Source organism: Crocodylus porosus, unplaced genomic scaffold, assembly GCF_001723895.1.
Source record: "Crocodylus porosus isolate Cpor-Errol unplaced genomic scaffold, CroPor_comp1, whole genome shotgun sequence".
NCBI classification, from domain to species: Eukaryota; Metazoa; Chordata; order Crocodylia; family Crocodylidae; genus Crocodylus; species Crocodylus porosus.
The window spans coordinates 164,280,139-164,304,713 of NW_017728886.1; the positions used below are offsets into that span (position 1 = coordinate 164,280,139).

At 45.8% G+C, this 24,575-nt stretch overlaps 1 long non-coding RNA gene across 1 annotated transcript; it reads right to left on the minus strand.

Moving 5' to 3' along the window:
- Positions 1 to 510: 510 nt before the first annotated feature.
- LOC109316589 lies at positions 511 to 10,103 on the minus strand. The gene is made up of 3 exons (XR_002102880.1): positions 10,053 to 10,103; positions 9,457 to 9,890; positions 511 to 522 (listed from the first exon to the last, which is right to left on the minus strand). It is a non-coding gene; the product is annotated as an uncharacterized LOC109316589 (long non-coding RNA).
- Positions 10,104 to 24,575: the final 14,472 nt, after the last annotated feature.

A 24,575-nucleotide genomic window follows, 5' to 3' on the forward strand; every position in this document is an offset into this window, starting at 1 on the left:
TTTGTTGTAGGCAAACTTTGCAAATGCTAGCAAGGGGGACCAGTTGCCCTGCTTGAAACTGAGGTAGCACCGGAGGTACTGCTCTATGATTTACTTTGTTCTCTTAGCTTGGCATTTGGTTTGTGAGTGGTATGTGGATGAGGGCTGGGCGTGAACTCCCAACAGGTGCAGGGCCTCACACCAAAATTGTGAAACAAACTGGGCCTGAGGTCACAGGTTACGTGGTTCATGAGACCATGGAGGTGAACCACATGGTCCAACCATAATTGGGCAGTGTCATTGGCTGAGGGAAGACCTGTGCATGGGATAAAGTGGACCATTTTGGTTAACTGATCTATCACTATCAGGATTATGGGATATCTGTTAGATTCAAATAGAAAGAGGCTGGAGGAACCCACATTTCTTCATGGGTCTTTTAGTGCAAGTACAAAGGTTGCAGGAGTAGACAAAGCCTTGGACTGTCTCATGTAGGTATGGCCACCAGAAGTATCCTGCAACCAATTAGCTGTTTTTCTCTGTTTCCTGATAGCCTGCTAACAGTGAGTCACGGCTCACACAGAGCACAGTTAGTCTGACCAGACCTGGGGGTACATCGATCCTATCTCAAAAGTAGTATGATCTCTTTCCATTCCTGATGGGGTTGTTGATAGAGGGTGGCCTGCTCCTCAGGGAAGATTTCCTTTTGGGTGGCAGCTTTGAGCAAAGTTAGCAAGTCTGTTGGTTGTGTGGCACTAATGGCATTTTGCAGCTTCAGAACAGGGCTGGGTTCTGCTGGCACCTGCACTGGGCCAGTATCATATCCTGCCTTTCAGGATAGGATGTCTGCTTTTCCATTTCTGGATGTGGGCTAGTATGTTAATTTGGAAGTTGAGATGGGAGAAAAACAGTGCCCAATGCAGTTTCTTTTGATTGAGATCTTTTGCCTTATGGAAGTATGCTAAGTTCTTGTGGCCTGTGAAGACCTGTATCTTGTCCTGCACTACTTCTAATGCTGCTATTCCCTGAAGGCCACACAGATGGCCAGGAGTTCACAATCCATGATCTCATAATTCTCTTCTGATAGGGAGGTGCCAGACTGGGATGAGCAGCAATGCCACACAGGCCAGGAACCTGGCATCAAGGCCACAGCCTGACACCCAGTCACTCAATTTTATGATATCTTTTTGTAATTCTTCAGTCAGCCTTTTTTTTACCATCCTGAGTACTTTGGTGTCATCCATGAATTTGGCCACATCACTATTCACCTCTTATTTTTAAATAGTTTATGGCAGACTCTGAAGGGACTCCATTGTGTTGAACTAACCATGCATACCTATTTTTTGCTTCCTGTTCTTTTTCAAACTTTTAAAACTGTATAGCTGAGATGGTGGTATCAATCAGAGGCCTTCAGCTTCTTTGACAGTGGGAGGAGGCCTGCTATCAAAAGACAGGATCCATCTGATAAGAATGGGGAAGGCCATTTTTGGATGTCATCTGGCCAACTTAGTAGGAGGGCTTTAAACTACGTTTCATGGAAGATGGTGAGGAAAACCCTCCAGCAACAGAGCACACAGCCCATAGGGGAAAGGATGCAAAGAAGCAAGCTAACTCTGGGAAAGGGCTAGAGAGCAACAGGACTGCAACAAGTGATGCAAAAGGGAAGTGAGTATGCCAAAATGCAAAATATGTCTGGTGCATGTATACAAATGTGAGAAGTATAGGGAATAAACAAGATAAGCCAGAAGTTGCAGCCTGTGAAAAGAACTATCATCTGAATGGCATCACAGAGACTTGGTTCTAGAAAGTAGAGGATACAACTAGGGCATCATCTGTCTTGGATCTTGTCCTGATCAACAGAGAAAAATGGGTGGAGGATGTGAAGGTGATAGATAATTTGGGAGGAAACATTCACGATATGATAGAATTCATGAGGTCAGCAAAATTAGAATGCTGCTTTTCAAAAAGGTCAATTTAATCTGACTCAAGGGGTTACTAGGCATGGTGTCATGTAAGGACAGATTGAAGGATAAAGGCAAGAACCTGTGGGGACAAAATCAGAAAGGCAAAGACAAAGGATGAGCTGCAGCTGGCAAAAGAGGTTGAGGACAACAAGAAGAGGATCTATAAATATGTTAACCAGAAAAGAAGGACCAAGGAAACTGTGGGTCCTTTGTTAACAAGCCAGGGGGAGCTCCTAACTGAAGATACAAAGTAGACAGCTACTCAACAGCTGCTTTGCCTCAGTCTTCAGAAAAATATTAAACTGCAGACAGACACCTAATAAGGATTATCTGGATAAGGAAGGGGGCAAGCTGAGGGAGGACATAACAGAAGAGATGGTCAGAAAGCTTTGTTGGGTCTGAACGAATTCAACTCAGGAGGGTTAAATGAATTTCATACCAGGATACTGAGGGAACTAGCAGCGGAGAGCTCGGAGTCCTTGGCAATGATCTTTATGAAGCTGTGGGAGACAGGCCAGGTACCAGAGTACTGGGAAATGGCCAATATAGTGCTTCTTTTTAAAAAGGCAAAAAAGGGGACCCAGGGTACTACAGACTAGTTAGCCTCAGCTCAAAACCTAGGAAGTTATTGGAGCATATCTAAAGGAAGACCATTTGCAAGCATGTGGAGGAGGAAAGGGTGATCACAAGCAATCAGCATGGATTTATGAAAAACAAATTATTAAAAAAACCCCTCAATCTCTTTCTTTGACAAAATAACTAATTGGCTGGATGAAGGGAATGCTGTGGATATAGTGTATTTGGAATTCAGCAAGGCTTTTTACAAGGTCCAACATGACCCTCTTATAACCAAATTGGAGAAAGGTGGGCTAGATAAAACTACTACAAGATGGATAGAGAACTGCCTCAATAGCCATAAGCAAAGGGTAATTATTAATGGGCCCATGTCAGAATGGCAGGAAGTTTTGGGTGGGGTTCTACAGGGTTCTGTCCTGGACCTGGTGCTGTTCAATGTGTTTATTAACAATATGGATGTTGGCATAGAAAGCTTCTTGAGAAAGTCTGCAGAGGACATTACATTGGGAAGTATTATAAACATGTTGGAGGATGTGAGCGCAATTGAGAGGACCTCAGCAGATTGAAAAGTTGGGCTAGAGCTAACAGGATGACATTCAACATGGACAAAGGCAATGTGCTACACTTCGGGAGGAATAATCAAAAGCACAAACGTAGAATTGCAAGTTGACTGCAAAAAGCACAAGTTGACTGAGAGTAGGTTCAGGATAGACATCAGGAGGCACTACTTCACAGTCAGGGCGGCTAGGATCTGGAACCAGCTTCCAAGGGAAGTGGTGCTGGCTCCTACCTTAGGGGTCTTTAAAAGGAGGCTTGATAATTACCTAGCTGGGGTTATCTGGGCTTAAACTTACCGGGGGTCATATAAGCACAGTATTCATTCCTGCCCAGGTCAGAGAGTCAGACTTGAGGATCTGCTCAGATCCGTTCCAACCCTACATTTATGAACCTATGAAAATGGGTGGCACCTGGCTGGACGGCAGAACTATGGAAAAGGACTTTGGAATATTTTGCTCAATATGAGTGTGATGCAACTACACAAAAACTGAATGTGGTTTTGGGCTGCATCAATAGAAGCATTAAATGCAGGACATGGGAGGTGATATTTAGGTCTCATCTGGAGTACTATGTGCAGGTCTGGGCTCCACATTTTAAAAAGGATGTGGAGAAGTTGGAGAGGGTCCAGAGGCAGGTGACAAAGATGATAAAGGGCAAGTCAGATGAGGAGAGGCTGAAGCAGCTAGGCATGTTTAGCTTGCAGAAATGGTGCTTAAGAGGGGATATGATAGCAACCTTCAGATACTTGAAGGGCTGCCATAAAGAAAAGGGAAAGCACCTTTTCTTTCTTGCTGCAGGGAGGAAGATGACCAATGGCTGTAAGTTTTCAGCAAAGAAAGCTTAGATTGGATATCCAGAAAAACTTCTTCACTGTGAGATTAGCAAGGCAGTGGGATAGACTGGCTAGGGAAGTTGTAGACTCTTCATCTTTGGAGGTGTTTAAGGAGAGGTTGGACAGCTGCTGGTTGGGAATGATCTAGGCATAGCTATGTCTCTGTTCTACTATGGGTATTTCCCATGCTTCTGGGCTTTGCTGGTTGCTTCCTCACCCCATTCCTGTTACACAAGTCAGGGTGTTTTTAAGCCTCCCTCACAGGCATTGGGTGTTAGCTCCAGCAAAGGCCAGGGACTTTAACTTCCTTTCCTATATCCTTGTGACAAGGTATTTAACAGAATTCACAGGTTTGTTGGAATCTGAGAGGCTGCATCACGAGCACTTCTGCTGTAGCCTCACACTTGTAACCTTGGGACATCAACGATGTGCCTTAGCATGTGGCCACCCCCACTGCCAGAATTTCAACTGGGGTGTGCCAGTGCTCTTGCTGGGACCAAAGCCAGAGGGCTCCTGGCTAAGGTTATGACTAATTACCATATTTGGGGTGAGGAAAGAATTTTACTCTATGGTCAAATTGGTACAGACTGTGGGGTTTTTCCTTTCCTTTGCAGTGGGGAGTGTAACCCTCTACCTGAGATCTCTTGAGCACATGACTTAAAGAGTTAACAATCAACCCCTTTAACAGCATAGGTTCTAAAACACTTCCCTCCTCTGCTCTAAGAAAAGAGGTAAAAGAGGTGTTGTGGGACAATGGAATCTGTCACTGGAAGTTTTAAATGTACATTAGACAAATAGGATGGTTTAGACAGATACTCCTGCCTTGAGTAGGGGGTTGGACCAGATGATGTCCTATGCTCCTTTCAGCCCTATTTTTCCACAGTTCTATAAATTAGTGCAGGGCTTGGCAACCTGCAGCCCACAGGCTGGATACAGAATGCAGAACCATTGGATCTGGCCTTCAGTGGCTTGGACTTTGCCCATGATGTGCTATGCTGTGCTGTGACTGGGTGGCTGGATACTCTGCCCATGGCTGGGTTTAGCACTGGCTTACCTTTGACCTGAGCTGGGTGATTCCAATCTGCTGCCAAAAAATGTTGCTGACCCCTGGTTTAGTGTATGTCCATATTGATCTGAAAAATGGCAACTGCCATTATAATTGTAAACTGCCTGTGCAGTTCATTTTTTGCATTGTAGCCTCCAACAAGATGTAGACTACTCAAGCAGTGATGCACCTACCTGAGGGGCAAACAATGACAAAAAACCATTAACAGTCATTAACCTTGATGTTTCTCCATTTAAATGGGTCCACTGTATAACAATAGGCTGGCTGTAGTCCAGAGAAACCATTTCCCTATAGTGGCTGATAGGATTCTGAGGCTGCTGAAGAGGTCACCAGTCATGGAAGCAAGAATTCTTTTTAAGGGTCAGCTGAAAGTCTTCCATAATTAGCAAATGTATCCTTTTGTTCTTCATGCTACCTGCTCCATGTCTCCTGATGACCTTCTGAGAAAAGCTCATCCTGATATTTCAAAAAGGCTTATATTGAATGGGCTTATTGCAACTTTCCTAGACACAGGAATAAGTGGCAATAGGGAACAGTTTGGAGGAGGTCTGAGGAAGCCAGTCTGTGTGCATAAGGCTAGAATGGTGCCTGCAGTTGCACCAGTTCTATAAACAGACTGAGTTTAGTTTTGGAAACTAAACTTCTGTGTTACTACCTGTCATACATTATATAAAATGCCACTGGTAAAACTTATGTGGTTCAGGTGACCCATACCTTTAACATTATGAATGCTCTTGGTGGATTACTAATGTATAGATCCTACAATAAAAACTCTACGCTGCTATCAGATTATGACTCCTCATCCCACTATGCTGTTAGTGAGCATTAAGGAGAAAAGAGGAATTCACTACTGTATAGGACAGTTACATTTTTTGGCTGAGTTCTTTAATCCATGAATGCCACTTGGAACCATAACAACAGCGCAATGCAGTATCAAATCATCTGGAGGCAGCTAATGGAGAATTCCATATGTGAAGAGGAATCCTTTGTTGACAAACATCTTGGCCATGTATCTAGCTCTTTCTGCAGCTACCCCCTCCCCCTCTTCTCTCCAGTGTAAAGTGAACTAGAAGCCCAATCGAAGGCATAGCTGCACATGGGCAGAACAAAATGGAAAGATATGCGATGGATGCAGGAGCTTATCTAATGCCGAGGCAGAAAGACCTTAAAGAGTTTGAGGCCATTAATTAAGGCTGTTCCTCTGCAACATATCCTGAATCGGGAAAATTCCTTTGGTCTTTCTGCAATCTTTTTTCTTCAACTTTATTCTAGCACTACTTGAATGAAGTGGAGAATTAAGACTTTAGGCATATAGAGTGGCTCTACTGTCCATCTCAGCAGTAATCAAAGCACATGCATGTACAGATATTGGGCATGCTGCTGCAGGATATGGTTTGTTTGTCATGTAGGAATGGTCTAAAGTATGTTTAGATTATCTGTGAGGTTTGAAGGAAACTTAAATTTAATTTAAATAAATTAAAAATTGTTCCAAACAGCTCAGAAGATTGGCTGGTGAAATCAAATCTCATTCAGGAGAAATTAGATAATTGTAAATCTTGTTGCCCCTGGGACTCCTGCTGAATTTCTGTCTTCCTTCTTTGTTATTACTAATAAAAACCATTACCACTCCTTTTTGTGGCAACATGTACATCTCTATGTTCCCTGCTTCCTCTCCTGCCTATACTTCAACATGACAGAAATGATAGAGATTGTTTGCCAGATATTTCTGACTTGAAATTCAAAATATGATTTAGAAGCTTGTTTTAGACAAAGAATGGGAGGGTATGAGAAAAAATGAAATATGGGATCAAGTATTAGTATTCAGCAATTTTTCCTTTCCACTCAGTACTGGTGAGAACACTGGGTTCAGTTTTGTTCACTATACTTCAAGAAGGTTGTGGAAAAATTCTAGAAAGTCCAGAGGAGACCAACACAATTAATTACAGGTCTTGGAAACAGGATATATGAGGAAAGGTTGGAAGAATTGCAATTATTAGTTTAGTGAAGAAAAGACTGAGATTGGAGGTGGGGGTGTAGATAGCAGTCCTCAAGTATAAAGAGGGTTGTTATAAAGAGGATGGTGATCAATTGTTCTCTATGTCCACTGGGGACAGGACAAGAAGTAATGGGTTTAAACTGCAAGAAGGGAAATTAAGGTTGGATATTAGGAAGACTTTTCTTACTATGAGGATGCTTAAGCACTGGAACTGATTACTAGAAATGTGGAATCTCCATCACTGGAAGTTGTTAAGTGCAGGTTAGACAAATAAATGTCTGGGATGGTTTAGATAGAAATGATCCTGCCTTAAGGAAGGGATTGGACTAGCTGACCTCTGCTGGTCCCTTCTAGCCCTATTTTGCTATGATTTGTCTCAATGCAACTCTGTGGAGACTGAGACCTGAAGTTGTGGTTTGGCTTATTGTAAATAAGGCCTATATACAATACCCCATTGTGGGTTAAGATTTTGACTATCTCAGCTCTCCCTCATCTCCTCCCAAACTGAAGAATTTTGAGATGTGGAGTTTTGATTTAGGTTTCTAAAACCAATGCTATTTGTAATCATGTAATTCAGATTGTTCAAAGCAAAGATTGGATTTATAAGTCATCCACGTACTCATGTGACCTAGCCTCCACCTCCCTTTGTTCTCTTCCCTTTCCCTTTTTTTCTCCTTTTCCTTCTTTCTCTTTTTCTCTTTTCTCTTTCCCTTTTTCTTTCTCACTTCTTTTTTCTCTTCTTCCCTCCCCTCCCCCTGCTGGATGCAGTCATTTTTGCCCGCGAAGGACAAACAACAGTACTCGTAAAAGCACTGTGAAATTCATATGTAATCCATTACTTATTATTTCAGTCTAAGAAAGAGGGAACTCATTTTGCCTAATTTCAAAACCTGCTCTGACATTGTAGCTTTGTAGGGCTGAGTTAGTATGCTGCCAAGGAGAGATTGCGGAGAAAGTAGAAGAGATTAAAAAATCCAATGGAAAAATAGGGTGAAAACAGGAACAGATTGTGGCAGAATGAAAAAGAGAAAGGCTGCAAAAGAAGCAAAGAGGGACAGCAGTGGAATATAAAATATCTAAAGTTTTGTATCTTTACATACAAAAGAGATGTATATCAGCCCATAAAAATCAAATGCAATGTTTTTTCCCCACTGTAAGACTGTAGCTGGAATTGATCTTCTTATTTACTATATTAATCTTTGTAATATAGAGTTTACTGTAATTCATGTTTCTTCCCATCTTATTTTGGATAATGAATTATATGCTTGCCATCTGCCCTACCACTAAGGTTCTCATGGAATTGTCCATCAGCTCTGATTTCCCTTTGCTTCAGGGATTTAGCAACTATTTATTTTCTAAAAAGTGATGTTGAAATGCTATGGTTATAGGTCAATGCAGATGGTTAGCTGGGTACTCTTGAACTGAACAATAAGAATTCACATACTGAGTGAATCACACCCGGATGTAGCATGATCTGTTAATAATTAGAGATGGACTAGATAGGAATACCACCTATTGCTGATGCAAAATGTTCATATGTACTCTGCCTTACCACAGAAATTTGTTATCTGTCAACCATGCACAGTCTTCCTTTTATTATTTATCCCTTTCTATGCTTTGTTTCTGTGGTTGTGAGCATGGAAGGTCAGAACCCAGTGTCAAATCAGTGAACCTATTGGAAAGGGTTGGGTCTATGTTATACAGTTCAGTTTTAAAAAGACTAATTATTACTTGGACACTGGATGAATAATGCCTGTGGTAGTGGCAGCAGTCTGCCAGGCTGGGCACATTGTAAGGCAGATGGTTCAGGAAGAGATTTTTCTGGTCTCTCCTGAGGATGGTTGTCCAGCATATAAATAAAATCAGCTTGTGTGGATTATAAATCATACCTCTCTTACTGTCCTTGTCCTAGGCCTGGACGTACCATATGCAACATTCACACAGCATTTTGATCAGATGTTTTCTCATCTTTTGTTAATATGGTCTCCTTTCTACTCCTTCACCAGTCTTTTTGGTTTAAGTCACTGGTTTTGGGATGAGTGCAATTGCAAGAACCAGACCCAGTGACCTAAACTAAGGGCAGGTTGTCTGCTTGTTGTTGACAACCTTGTTGTCAGAGACAAGTTGCATGGGACCTTAATAGAATATTTTTCCTGTCCTTGTTCAACAACCTATTATCAGTCTCTGAAATAAGAGATCCTCTGATATCTCTTCTGACTGCCTTCACAATGGCCTGGATGCTCTGCTCATTTCAGAGAGAGAACAGGCCTTAATCTCCCTCTTAGACTGGACATAGCCTTCATAGAAAATGTGATGGTCAATGGTTTATACAATATATTCAGCCCAAAAAAGCAACAAACATCTCCAACTAACCCATTGCTTCCAGATTAGGGAAGGTGTCTGGCACAGCAAGCACATAAAGGAGAGGTTTAGCCATGGTGACAGTTGTTCTTCTAAAGTATCCTTCAGAAAGTTGCTTCACTATGACTTTACTGACTGAGATCTGCAGATGCAAACTTAGATCCTGGTCTACAATGCAGTGGTTATCCCCATGCTCCCCTACGGGTGTGAGACATGAGTGACATATTGAAGCCATCTTAAGTGCCTGGAATGGCTTCATCAGCATTGCCTCAGGAAGATCCTTCAAATTAGAAGGCAAGACCACTACACCAGTGCCAGCGTCCTCTCTGCAGCTAACATAACCAGCATTGAAGCAAAGCCCATAAAACATCAACTCTGCTGGGCTGGTCACTATGTGCGGATGGCTGATGCACCTCCCGAAGCAAATTCTCTTCTCTCAACTCAGTTATGGCATGGATTGGTTTTTTCTGCCATCTTAAAACTCACCAATAATCCCACCCCCCTGGCAGACATCATCCTCATATGGAGGGATAGCCGAAGACTTCAATATTTTCCAGACAGCTGAAAATACACAAGCAAGGACATGAAGGTTTGGCTGTGAAAATCCAATCTTTATTAGCTTCCAGATGGTAGAGATGAAGGCTGAATTTACATTAAAAAGATTCAGAGCTGTAATAAAGCTATGATCTAGATACACAATAAATTTATATTTAAAATATTTACCATATTCAGGAAGGAGAGGAAGGTGGGACAGGATTCTATGTATAGCTCTTCAAGCCTGTAGGAAGTTAGACCCCTGTCACTTATTAATTGGGCTTGTAAAACTGCTGGCAAAAATTCTTGCAGACAGCCTGTAGGATATGATCTGTAAGATTATTAGCCCAGATCAAGTAAGCTTTGTAAATGAATGACTACAAACTGAGAATTACAATGAAAATACTCAATATGATCTAAAAGGCCAGTGGCAGGCTGGAACCCTGGCAGACATTTGTTTTGCAATCCATGATAAAAAGGCCATTGACAAAATAAATTTGAGATTTCCTTTGTGTGACTTTGAACAAATGAGCAGTACATGCAGAAATTTGGAAGCCAGTAAAACTCTTCCTATAAGACCCTCATAGGAAATTGCATTTTAGAAATCATCTCTTTGAGGATTAAGGCAGCTAGAGAAGTAGAAGTGCTGAAGAAGTCCAATGGCTGGAAACTGAAGATAGACACATTCAGACCAGAAATAAGAGGCAGATTTTTGTGATGGATATTAATCAACTTACTTAGAGTATGGACAAACTACAATTATACCATGTTTAAAGGGGGCAAGCACTTACTGTGCAGCACCTGCTCTGTGGTAACTGTCAGTGTGCCTGCCCTTACCTCAGAGTAAGTGAGATCTAAATTATGGTACTATACTTTTCAGTGAGATAGGGCTAAGTGACTGTGGTTCAGCATTTACTTACTGCAGGGTAAGTTCAGGCACATGGTCAGATACCATGGAGAATCTGATGTGCAGTAAAGCTGCGTCTCCTTTTAACGTGTTATAATTTGTTATTTGTCCATATCTTTAAGGATGTGATGGATGCTCTATTTCTTGAAGTCTTTAAATCAAGACTGCTATAGCTTAACCAGAAATATGGGCTGTTTATAGGAATCATCAGTCATATTCCATGGCCGGTGTTGTATAGGAATTGGATTAGAGCCCCTTCTGGCTTTAAAATTATGAATCTATGAAAGTATGTCTGGGATGCAACTAAATCCAGGTAACGCTGAGTCTGTTTCATGGAAAAATAGCATGGTGCTGGATAATTTAAAGGCAGCTAGTTAGCTTATGTTCTGGCAAAATCCTCAAAATACTGGAAACAGAATAATCATTGACCACACTCAAAGAAGGGCCCTACACATTATTAGAATGGCTGAAAATAATGCCTGAAAGCAGGACAGGATAGCAGTGGGATGCTAGGTTTGGTTTTGTAAATAACGGTAAGAAAACTGAGAGGAACAGAACCTTGCAAGAAACAGAATTATTGAATATCAAAGTTGCCATTAGAATCTAAATCTCCAAACTTTTTAACTGATACAAAGGAAAAAGGGAAGTGGCTATAGAAGAAATACATAATCCAGAACATTTCTTTTTGTGCCCTATTCAGAAGGAACTAATTTCCCCTGCTTCATGAACATTTAGGTATTCATGCTGTTTAGACCATCTTCAGTGTTTGAAAGATTCTCCCTGCTGTCCTAAGAAGACACAATATTTCCTAGGTATGGAAATCCATAGAAACAATATATTTTTTGATTTTACAATTTAACAAAAACTTTCCCAAACAATGAATACACCCCTGCTTCAGTGTGTGGTGTCTGCTACAATGTTTCACTATAATGCTGACAAGTCACATCATTTTCAAGGTTCTTAAAAGCAGTTGGAAATAATGTTCATACTAGCAATAATTAGCAAACAGACTATATGAATAATCACACTCATTCCCACAAAGATTTCTTGTTTTCACAGACCAATCCATTACCTGCTTCAATGAACCGTCTTGTTGTTAATTTGCAGGGCTTTCACCCCTAGGTGATGGAAATACCTGCCCTCTTTCCAGTCTCCCATTAAGTATGTTTTTCAGTAATATGTATAATTCATGAGAAAAATTTGTTTGTCAAGCATTCCAGACAGGTCACTTAAATCCTAGATCAATTGATAATGTTCACACCAACATGGCCTAGAATGAAAATAGCCCCAATGCTGATTTCATTCCTTGCTTTAAAAAAAAAAGGATTTTTAACTTATAAAGATGCATCAGTATCATATTTTTAGAAGAAAAAACTATAAGAATAAAGCTCTCCCCCCACATCCCCCTCTTGATTTTTTGTGACAAAGTAAATGTCTCAATATATTAGGTATTATGTATTCATGGCAGGCATTACCGAAGTCGGTAAAGCACGTACACGGTGTTGTTACAAATGTAAACAGAAAGTTTAGAATTATATCCAGGCTTTTCCTGTGGTGGTGGATGAGTAAAGAAGAAAGTTCAGGGACTTCCTATTCTGTAGGCGTACTAGGCAGGATCCAACAGTAAGAGTGAAGCCAATATTCTCTCTGTGCTCAGGGTCTGGGATAAAATTCCCTCCCCAATCACTTTCTTTTCCCCTGAACAAAAATCACATCATCAGCATACTGCTGTGAGCAAAATCTAAATATTGATACAGTGAGTAGCAAATACAGCCAGTTGTATGTTTTCCCTACCCCTTTTTATGGAAAAATGTCTGTTCTTGTGTTGCTCTGCACTTTACAATGATATGAATGGCTTTATAAAGTGGGTGTACAATACTACTACCTGGGCATATCTACATGAGATGCTTTAATGTGCAGTACTGCTCAGTAAAGTGCATGTGTCTACACGTGCACATGCTTACTGAACAGTAAATGATGCTACTTGTGAGTAAATTTGCTACCTGTAAATGCAAGTAGCAAATTTATTTGTGATTAATTACTGTGTATTAACGCACGTATAGATGCCAACTGGGAGCAAATCACTTCCTGGTCAGCCTTACCACTAGGGGGCTAGCCCAAGGGTTCTGGCCTGGGAACCTCTCCTGCCCCAGGGCTGGGTCACCTCCATGCCTGCCCCAGCCTCAGGCTCTTAAAAACCTGCACCCATTATGAGCCCTGGCCACACACAGGGAGCCTGAGCCTACTCCAGGCCCCTGTGTCCCTCTGGGCAGGCTGCAATCCAGTGCCATTTCCTGGCACTGCAGTGCCATGAAGCTTCCAGGCCCATGCCACCCAGGCCTGCAGGGTTCTGCAGGCTCCTGCCAGGCCTGTCAGCACCCAGACCCAGCTGCAGGCAGCTCCTGGCCACTGGGGACAGCTCCAACTGCCTTCAGTCCACCCCCAGCAGGCTTGGAGCCTGCAGGTACTGTGGGGCACAGCCTTGCTATGTGGCTCTCAGTCCCATGTTGCGCCCCTGTGCTGGGTGCTGCAGGCAGCTGCCCAGGCTTGGCAATACAGGGACAGCCATGTGGAGGTTTGGAGATCTAGCACAGGAGCCCCAATGGCCTCATTATTGCTGATGCCTGTACCTGCCACCTAGGGCCCCAACTGGTTGCAGGAGGAGACTGGCAAATTTGTGGTGCTGTGGGCTGAGGCAAAGATGCAGCCCCAGTTCACATGGGGTGGGTGCTCCAATGCCCACGTCTATGAGGGGCTGTCAGGCCAGATATGGGAGCATGAGCACAACCAGTCAGCATGGTAATGCCACATAAAGGTCGAGGCCTTGTGGGCACAATGGATGGCCATCACTGACCACAACAACCAGTTGGGGAGTGCCCACAAGTCCATGCCCTTTATGTGGTAACTGACAGTGATCCTTGTGCCCCAGGACTCAGGATGCAGCCATGCTGTGTACAGCAGCACAGGTGGCCTGCCTGAGCCTCAGCCCAGGTCTGGCACCTGCAGTAATGCGTCACTGAAGAAGGGCCCATCAGGCCTCCAGCAGTCCGTCCCACTGAGCTCCCTGCCTGCAGTCTCCACTAGCAGCTTGGGGAGGCTGGGCCAGTGCCTGCCCTGACAGCTCCACAGTCTCAGCCCCAGCCCAAGCCATAATATGTGGCTGGCCACATCACCACTGGCCAAAAGCAGGGCCAGCTTCTCCTCAGGCTGGGTGCCCACATGTCATGCCCCACTGTCTGAGGACACCACCCAGAGCTGAACACCATTGCTGCCAACTGGAACCGAGCAGAGCTGCCAGCCATGCCAACCCCCAACCACATAGTAAGGACCACACTGTGGGAAGGGCCCTCCTCATCCTGGCTCCTGACCCTAGCCCTGGTCACCAGCCCTCATCCCCAACCCCTGCACCCCCTCCCTGCTCAGCCCAGTTGCACTCCCCTGGCACCAGGTTTGCCCTACCCCCCCAGCATGCAGGGAGGTGGGAAACAGTGCAAAACTTTATTGAGCAGCCCATGCCCCCATGACTAGGCAGGCATGGGCCTCTTACATACCAAGGAATGTGTCAATGCCAGCGGTGATGTCTTCCTCAGCTGGGGGTGGGGGGCGGGGGAGAGACGTGTACCATAGCCACAGGTAGCTCTCCTGTGAGATTGCAGGGCAGCCTGGGCTTGTTCCCCACACCATCAAAGCTCAGGGTCCCATTCCAGGTGTGCAGGTGCACCTGGGTCACCATGGCCATCAGCACCAGCAGGGGCTAGTGGGTCATGCACTTTTCAGTCCATGCAAACAGCTCCTCATGCACTGCCTGTGGCATGTGCAGCAGGGGCACAATTGAGGTTTAAGTACTGGCCCTGGGCACCTGCCCAGAGAGGCTCCTTGCAGGGAAAGCAGAAGCATGGGCAGCTCTGCATCCCAGTCATCCAGGAACCCTGAACCAACTGAGCCTGGGTGCCATGGGCTTGGCAACAACACAGGAGAGTGGCTGGCCTGCAGTAGGAGGGAGAGGGCAATGGGTTCTGGAGCCACAACAGCAAGTGCTGCCAGGTGCCTGGCCTGTTCTGCCCTGGGTGGGAGAGGCAGCCAGCACCCAGCAGCTAGCCTACCCCTGGGGCGTGAGTGGGGATGGGGGATTGGCTGGCAGCTGCCTGGGTCCAGGCTTGCCCAGCTGATTTACCATGAATCTGGGCACCCGTGTATGCCCAACCCCCAAACTGAGGCCAGGCAGCATATGGCCTCTAGTACAGAGCATCTTATTGGAGAAATATTGCAAACTGTCACAAACAGCTTTTTTATCATGACTCTGCAGGTCCTGCAACTGCACATGGGGGAGAGGCCACCATTGGCAGCTGGGATGAGGGCTCAGGTTGTTACCACCCATAGCTGGGGGTCCTTTAGATGCACCGGCTCTGCCAGAGGTGGACCCAGGACTTTCCCATCCTCCTGGACTAGCCGGTGACGGTGTCGGAGGACCAGCTTGTGGACACACATGCCTGGTGGGTGGAGTTCATGGCCCATGAGGACATGTGGGATGAAGTGGACTGGGAGTTCTGGGTGCAGCTCCTGGACCTGGAGAATGAGTGGGTGGAGGCCCTGTGGGAACAGACTGTAGTCCTGGCCATGGCAGTGTAGACCATGGGCAATGGCTGCCAGGTGCTGGACACCATTCTGTCCCTGGTGATGACCTTTGTAGCACTTGGCCCTTGGCAGCCACCCCCCACACAGCAGCAGCCCCCCCACTAGTGTGGGAGGAGGTCTTGTGCCACCTGCATCAGCCAGGAGCCCCTGCCCTAGACCCCACCTTGGGTTCCCAACCACCCAGGCCCCCTGCTTGCCTGGATCCATGTGGATGTGGAGACAGAGCTGCCTGCAGTGGGGGCAGGACTGTACGCTGGCCCTGGACACCAGCTACCAGAGGGAGTCATCCACATAGGTGGACCACTGGCCACCATCATCCCTGGGGGAGCTCCCCCTCTGCTGGGCTCACTGAAGCATACACATCTGTGTGGGAACAGCCAGAGGCTAGGGGCTGGCTGCCTGCTCCCTAGGTGCTCCCACCCCATGGCCTTTGACTGTGGGACAGCACACAAAGCACTTTGTAAATAGTTTGCACAGGGAAGAGGGTGGTTTATTGTTGGGTGGGGTGGATGGTGGAGGGGCTTTGTTGTTGGAGGGAAGGGGAGCCCTGTTTGTTGGGAAGGCAGGCAGGAGGGAGGTGGGTTTGTTTGATGTGAGGGGAATAAAAATTTGTTCTTCTGAGACATGTCTGCAGTGAATCTGGTGCTGGGAGTGGGTGGGAGGTTTGAAGGGCTCACGGGTGGTGGGCCAGGTAGGCTACAGTGGGGAGTGCAGGAGGAGGTGGTCAGCCAGTGCCTCTTGCACCTGGTGCTCTGGCCCTAGGGGGAAGGTGGGTGGCTCACTTGTAGCCTTGTTGAGGGTGGCCCGCCACTGTTGCTATTGCTGCCACCATAGGTAGCGCTCCTGCTGCTAGGTGGCCTCTGCCTGCCATGTCTTCTCCCCCCCAGGCCTTGCATTACAGCCTTATGCAGCTTGCAGGCTGTAATGATGACCTGGGGGAAGTTGTCCTTGGTGAACTCGAGGCAGGTGGTGAGGGTGTGCCAGCATCCCTTGAGGCAGGTGAAGGTACACTGCACCAGGGTGTGTGATTAAAGTGGCACTGGCAGGGGTCCAGCTGGCCAGTGTAGGGCTGAAAGAGCCAGGGCAGGAGTGTGTAGGTGGGGTCCCCAGTGAGGAGGGGTGGGACCACCATGGTGCCCACCTGCAGGTCCGGCACCCCTGGCCCAAAGCAGCCACTCTGCATGAGTGCTGGCAGGGCGGAGTTCCAAAACACATGGGAGTCATGGCCACTGCCCACCCAGCTGGCACTCACGTGCCTGAAGGCCTGTGGTGGTCCACAATAGCCTGGAGCACCATAGAGTGAAAGCCCCTCTGGCTACAGTAGGGCCAGTCACCATGGAGCTGGCAGGTGATGGGGATTTGGGTCTCATTCAGGTTCCTGATACACTGGGGGAATCCCAAGGCATGGAATGCTGCCACCCCGCCAGAGGGTTGTGCACATGGAACACTGTGTGCCCCAGCATGCTCTGGAGGGTGTTGCACACTTCCAGGAGTGACATCCTGGCAGTGGCCATGCCTACACCAAAGAGATGGCCGATGTACTAGGGGCTGGCCGAGATGGCTAGTTTTATAAGGGTGAGGGCCAGATAGGTGTCTGTGGGGAGGCGCAGCTGCACGGTGGTGTCCTACCACTCCAGGTGTGGCTGGAGCTGCCCCAGGAAGTCCTAGAAGGTGTCCTGGGAATGCCTCCAGGCACTGCTTATCATCCCAGGTCTGCTGGATGATGTGCAGCCACCAGTCCTGGCTGGCCTGGGGAGCCTAGAGGCAGCAGGACTGGAGGCCCAGGAGGGTGAGAGTGACCCCAGCAGTTATATCCAGCAGCCCATCGTTGGCATCCCTGCCACGGTCTTGCCAGCTGGATGGGGTTCAGGTGGTAGGTGTGCAGTGGCAGCAGCTATGGGATGGTGAGCTGTGGCTGGACAGGTGGTTGCTATACTTGGAGGAGCCAGGAGGTCCCAGACAGCTATGGGCCAGCTGGTGGTCAATACAGTGGGCCACTAGGGCCAGTGCATGGCCGGCAGGAGCCTGGAATGCTGGTTATCACTGTCAGGGCAGGAACTGGAGTAGGTCCAGTGCAGGGAGGCAGAGGAAGCAAGGAGAGAGCTGCTGCATGCTTGTCCCTGCACTGGGCACACTGCTTCTGACCAGGGAAGTGGCTGCCCAGGGAGTAAAAATGGGGCTGCCTTTTCAAGAGGGCTGGCTCCTGGCAGCTGCAGCTGCAGCTGGAGCCTGGAGCTCCCCCCAGTGGTGGCAGGGGCCCATTGCGGGGCCACAGGAAGTGGCAGCAGTTTGGTGCTAAGAGCAGCAAATCTGCTGCCATGTTCCTGCAAATGTAGATGTCTGCCTGGGAGCATTTACTCACAGGTAGTTTACTTGCAAGTTAACTGATCTCAGATCAAATGCATATGTGAACATGCCCCTTTAGAGTAGAAGCATTTTATACTTAACTTGCACAACTGCTTTGCAAATGGCTATGTGAAATTGTGTGCTAATTTAGAGTCAAGCCCAAGTCTTTAATCTTTTTGATGTAATGCTTGTCTCATTGGTAGGGAGTTTTGCAACTGAGGTCTATGAAGCCAGGATGTGAACCCAGGACTTGAATGTGGGACTAAGTCTAATGAGCTCTAGCAAGCCAGTTCATAGAGCTTTAATGCTCATTAGGTAAGACAGGCTCCTTTTATCAAAATTCTGAAATTGTGAAGATAATGCTTATTATAGAGAGAAACTATTATTCATTTTACCCCCCATCAAAAAATCACACTTCAGTTATTCAATTTATTCTTTCCATTTATATTTAAAGCACTTAGCCATTACTCTAGATCCATGCAGTGTAAACTACCCTGAAAACTACTGTACAATAAATATAATTAAAAAATAGATATATGTAAATGTGACATTTTAGTGAACAGGTGTAAATATATCAGTCTGCTACAACCTAGCATTTTCTGTTCATAAACATTATTGCCTCATTGTTCTGTACTCACTGTGCTTAATTCTGCAGTAATTATGATGTTTGTTGCTACGTTGCTAATGTAGAGAGCTTTACACAAATATATGCAGAAACAGAGCAGTGAAGCTTGTATAAATGATTCTGGCTAAATAAATACTGTTTTTTGGGGTGCTTTATAAAGTCAGTCAAGAGAAGTTCTATGTTGAGAGCTCTTACATGTATTGCACACTGGAAACCTGAAAACAAATAGAGTCTTGAAAACAAAACACCCCTTTAAACTGTGTGTGACCCCTGGGCAAATCGCATAAGGTGGGAGGAAGTCAGGCAGTTACATAGTAGGGCTGTGCGAAATTTTGACGGCAGTTTCATTTTGACATTGTTTCGACTTGTTTCAAGCTCAGTCAGTTGCACAAGCACCCATGTCATGAGTTTTGTCTGTCAGCAGCCAGAGGTGCAGAGCCCCAGAACCCAGAACCCCTGCACCTATCTCCTTGATGGCTGGCAGGCTTCATGGCTTCAGCAGGGGCTAGCAGGCCTTCAGCTTTCATCCTGTTGTGCCTTATCACACACAGTGTCACCCATGTTACAAGTTTTGCTTGCCCACAGCTTGAGGTACAGTTTTCCCCAAACCCGTGCACCTATCTCCTTGAAACTTGGCAGGCATTGTGGCCTCACCAGGGGCTACCACCCCTGCAGTTTTGATCATGCTGTGGCTTAACACATACACATGACATGAGTTTTGCTTTCAAGATTCGAGGTGCAGTTTCCCTGAAACTGCTCCACTTATCTCCTTGACGCTTGGCAGGCTTCATGCCCTCAGAAGGGGCTACTATTCCTGCATGTTTCATCCAAATCAGGCCAGAAATGACAAAGTTATAGGCTGTTTCAAGCTTCACCGTTATAGCCTATGGGTGAAATGTTGAAACAGCTTTGAAACAGTGAAACTTGTTTTGACGAAACAAAACAGAACAGCTGTTTTGAATCCAAACAAAATTCGAAATGAAACGCTGTTCCTTCGAAATATCGAAACGCAAGTCAAAATGGAACAGTGCCGTTTCGTGCAGTCCTATTACATAGGCATTTTTGAAAATCCCATGTAAGTGTCTCTGTTCCTTATGTGTTCACCTATTCCTCATGTGCTATCTTACTTCACAGAGAATGCATAAGGCACGTGGATGCTATAGATATAGGGACCATGTACATCTCTCAAAATGATGGCTAGATAAAACGACTACTGAAAAAGAACTGGATGTACTGTGGTTATGTTTTGCATGCATCTATGAACCTGTGTTACCTTCTAATATTTTTATACATAGGCCCAAATCATCCACTCCCTCAAAAAGTTTTTAGATATTTTGCTTATTTTTTTTTGTTAATGTTTAATAAAATAATTTTAGCTGGGAAATGCAGATTTTGCTACTACAAACTGAACCAGGAGCTTCTGATCATACAAAGATGGTGTAGTCCTTCACAAGATATTGAGATCAATGCAGGGGTATTCTATAGCTTATGTTACACAGGAGATCAGACTGAATGACCTAATGATCCCCCTTCTGGCTTTAAAAGCTATTCAGTCAAAGGAGCTTCACTTATTTACTCCAAAAGAAAATATGCCATAACATTTATAAAATTGCATTTAATTTGTAAAGATAATTTCTGGAAATAATCAAAAGAAGTATCTGAAGAAGTGGGAAGGGAATATTCAATGAAGACTTGAAGATATACTCCCAAGGCCAATTTCCCCAAAAACCCCCAACTAGGGTATTTTTAAGATTACTGCATTATTTTATGTGATATAAAGCTTATATATATGCTTAGGAGTGATAGAAATACCTGTTTTATTTAGTAAATGGCATAAATATCACCAAAAAGATTCTAAAAAATCACTGATATCAAATAACTAACTTTGGTTAATGTGGCTTAAGAACAGTTCCTCTATCTGTAGCTTAGATATTTTTTGTTTGCTGGAGTAAGAACTGAGAAAAGATGTTAAAATGTGGCCCATAAATCTTATCTGGGATATCTTGCTCCTTACAAGACATCTGTTTCTTATTCCTCAAGAGTGATCTATTATACTGTGCTCAACAATAGTTGGGCACCATGAGGAGAATCCAGGGGACTTTAACCTAGTTCAAAAGCCTAGAATCTTAAAGCTAAGTCTTGTGATCTTAAACTCACTCTTAGATCAGGGATTAACAAGGGTTGTAAGGAGCAAGATATTCCAGAATATATTTATGGGCCAAATCTTAACATTCTTTCTCAGTTTTTTCTCCAGCAAACAGAAGGTATCTAAGCTACAAGTAGAAGAACTGTTAATGTTAATTGAAGTTAGTTATTTGATCTCAGGGACTTCTTAGGGCAGAGGTGGGTAATTATTTCAGGTGGAGGGCCTCTTAGCGAGTTTTGGTGATCTGTTGAGGGCCCCATAGGTAGTCCTGACCCTTGGCAGTTGCCCTGCCCCCTTGTAGCCATCTTCGGACCAGAAGTCCCACCTCTAAACCCTGACCTTTGCCACCAGAAGTCCCTCCCCTTGTCCCCTGGAATTACTCCTTTTGGGAAGGGGGGTTGCCATTTTAGAACCAGAAAAAAACAAATCATGCACTAAAAGTCAAATACCTGCTATAACATGTTTTAATTGTATTACAAAAAATATTTTTGTCATTATCTGTGTTTGCATACTGTATATAGAGGTGACTGCATAATAACTCAAAAATAAATCCTAGCTTTGTATATTGTGGGGGGTGTATGGTGGGGTTTGGGTGTGGGGTATGGGTGTGTGGTGTGGTGTGTGTGTATGTATAGTGGGGTGTGGGAGTATGTTGGGGTGTGGCAGGATGTGGGTGTGTGTGTTAGGAGGTTGTGAGTGGGTGTGGCTGTGTGTGTGGGGCATAGGGTATATTAGGAGTTGTGTATATATGGGGGGTTGTAGGCAGGTTGTGGGTGTGTGAGGGAGGGTGTGGGGGTGTGGGGACCCCCTTCTCAACTCCCTCCATGGCACTGCAGCAGGCAGGGTTCTCAGGATGTAGGTGCCCAGTGGGATGCAGCTCCAGTCAGTGCTGCAAATTGCAATGAGAGGTGCAACCTCCCCTGGGCTGTATGTACTGCTGGTGTTCCCTGCCACTCACACATAGCCCCTGAGATCACACAGCAGAGAGGGAAGCCCCAAGTGCTAGAGCCAGCTGTGTTTCCTGCCAGGGCTGTGCATTATAGGAGAGAAACCTCAGGCATTGGAGTCGGCTGCCTTCCCCGCTAAGGATGTGCTTCAGGGCAGAGAAGCCCTAGGCACCTTACCTTGCAGGGTGGGGAAGGCAGCCAGTTTCAACACCTGAGGTTTCTCTCCTATGCTGTGCAGCCCCAATGGGAAAGGCATCCAGCTCCAGCGCTTGGTGCTTCCCTCCCATGCTGTGGGAGTGCAGGAGCTGTGCGTGAGTGGTAGGGAGAGCCAGCAATACAGACTGTCTGGTGGAGGTTGTGCCCCTTGCTGCAATGTGCAGTTCTGGTTGGGGGGGTATCCCCACAACCCCCACCCTCCCTCATGCCCACACACTGCCCACCTGAGCGTTGTGCTGCTGCCACCCCCCTGGGCACATGCTCCATGCTGCTGGCAGCCCCAGTCCCATGCTCCATGTTCCAAGCTCCTGCGCAGCTGCAGCTCTGCCCCTGCTGCTTCCTTACATGCTGCCTGGAGCCAGAAGAAGACCAGGGAAGTGGAGCAAATCCCTGGGGGCTGCAGCAGCAGCCCACATGGAAGCTGCATGCTGGCTGGCTGGGCCCTTCCACCGACGAGGCAATAGGGTATGTTTGGGGCTGTGTGTACATGTGAGTGCCTCACTCCCACCCTTGTGGGAGAAAGGCTGGGTGGAGCACAACTTGTTGGTGGGCACTGTGGGCTGTATGAAAGAGCTTGGTGGGCCAGATCCAGCCTGTGGGCCATATTTTGCCTGGCTCTGTCTTAGGGTGTTTTTGGTGACATTTATGCCATTTATCAAATACATTGTATATTTTTATCAATGCTAAGCTTATATATAAATTCAAAATATGGCTTAGCTCACAATGGAATGCTTAGTATCATACACATTTTATTAATATGGAGTGGCTGATGCACAGAAAAAGGCAGAGATCTTCAATGAGTTCTTTGCTTCAGTATTCCTTAATACTGACCAAGACAATTCCCCCACCTTGAGCATAGAGAGATGTCCAAAAGGCACCAGACCACCAAAGGTTAGTGCTGACTTAGTTAAAGAGCACTAGGTTGGAAGGTTCTGGATGGGTATCAGCTGGTCCAGATAACCTCCATCCACGGGTGCTGAAGGGATTGGCCAGTGTCATTGCTGAGCCACTGGCATGGCTGTTTGAGCTCTCATGGTGCTCTGGCCAGGTGCCTGAGGACTGGAAAAAGGCCAATGTGGTGCCCATTTTTAAGAAGGGGAGAAGGGATGTACTGGGTAACTTTAGGCCAGTTAGTCTTACCTCTATCCCTGGGAAAATACTGGAAAAAATCATCAAAGAGCACATTTGTGAAGGCCCAGCAGGGGAAACGATGCTGAAAGGAAACCAGCACGGGTTCATTACAGATAGATCCCGCCTGACAAACCTTATAGCCTTTTATGACCAGGTCATACACGGCCTTGCCATAGGAGCTGAGGCCGATGTCATCTACCTGGATTTTAGGAAGGCCTTTGACACAGTTTCACATCCTATTCTCATAAGGAAGCTAATGGGATGTGGAGTGGATGCCTACACAGTTAGGTGGGTAGCTAACTGGCTTAGGGACTGCACCAGAGAGTGGTGGTGGATGGGTTGTTCTTGTCCTGGAAGGAGGTGGGCAGTGGGGTCCCACAGGGTTTGGTCCTTGGACTGGTGTTATTTAATATCTTCATCAGCAATTTGGACAAGGGTGTGGTGAGCACCCTCTCCAAGTTCGCAGATGATAACAAGTTATGGGGCAAAGTTAATACACTGAAAGTCAGGGAGCCAGATACAGGTTGACCTGGATAGGTTAGATGAATGGGCGGAATGAAACAGGACACAATTCAACAAAGACAAATGCAAGGTTCTCCACCTAGGAAGGAGGAATCCCCAGCACACCTACAGGTTGGGGGATGACCTTTTCAGCAGCTCAGAGGCTGAGAGAGATCTTGGAGTCATAGTTGACTCCAAGATGAACATGAGCCGGCAGGATAACAAGGCCATCAACAAAGCCAATCGCACCTTATTATGTATTGGCAGATGCATGACCAACAGATTAACAGAGGTAATGCTCCCCCTCTATACAGCATTAGGCGGCAGTTGGAGTATTGTGTCCAGTTTTGGGCACTGCATTTCAAGAGGGACATGGAGGATCTGGAGAGGGTTCAGAGGAGGGCCACTTGTATGATTAGTGGTCTCCGCGAAAGGCCCTACGAGGAGAGGTTGAGAGATCTGGATCTCTTCAGCCTTTACAAAAGATGGCTGAGGGGTGGCCTTGTAGCCGCCTATAAGTTTATCAGGGGAGGGAAGCAGGGAATTGGGGATGCGCTATTTACCAAGGCACCCCTAGGAGTAACTAGAAATAATGGGTGCAAACTAGTGGAGAATAGATATAGGTAAGACATTAGGAAGAAATTTTTTACAGTAAGGGTAGCCAGAGTCTGGAATGGGCTTCCAAGAGAGGTGGTACTATCACCTAACTTGGAGGTCTTCAAGAGGAGGCTTGATGACCGCAATCACCTGGCTGGGGTCATCTGACCTCGGTCCTCTTTCCTGCCAGGGTCAGGGGGTCAGACACGATGATCCACTGGGTCCCTTCTGACTCTATATAATCTATGAATCTATGAATACTACAGAGCAAGACAAGACATGAAGGCCAAGTACACACGTTACACATTTACTGTGGTAAGTGATCAGAAACCAGTCTAAACCCATAACAGAATAGAAGTTCAGCATATATAGACTGATTTAAAAATGGTGGAACCTGGTCTAAGATAGGCAACCTCTGTGCCCCTCACCCCACCAAAAAGCAAATGCGCGTTCAATTTACCAATCTAAATGACACTGCTTACAGAAAAAAGCATAACTTAGATTGATTCTGCCTTGGGCTTTTTGAATGCCTGTAACTAGCTATACCGACCAAGCTTCTAAATAATATACTTTTAAAGTGTTTTGTATGCTTAACCAGGTATACATTAGGTGCCTGTGCAAAAGGCGGTGGCCAGATCCTTAGCTGATGTATAAGGGTATA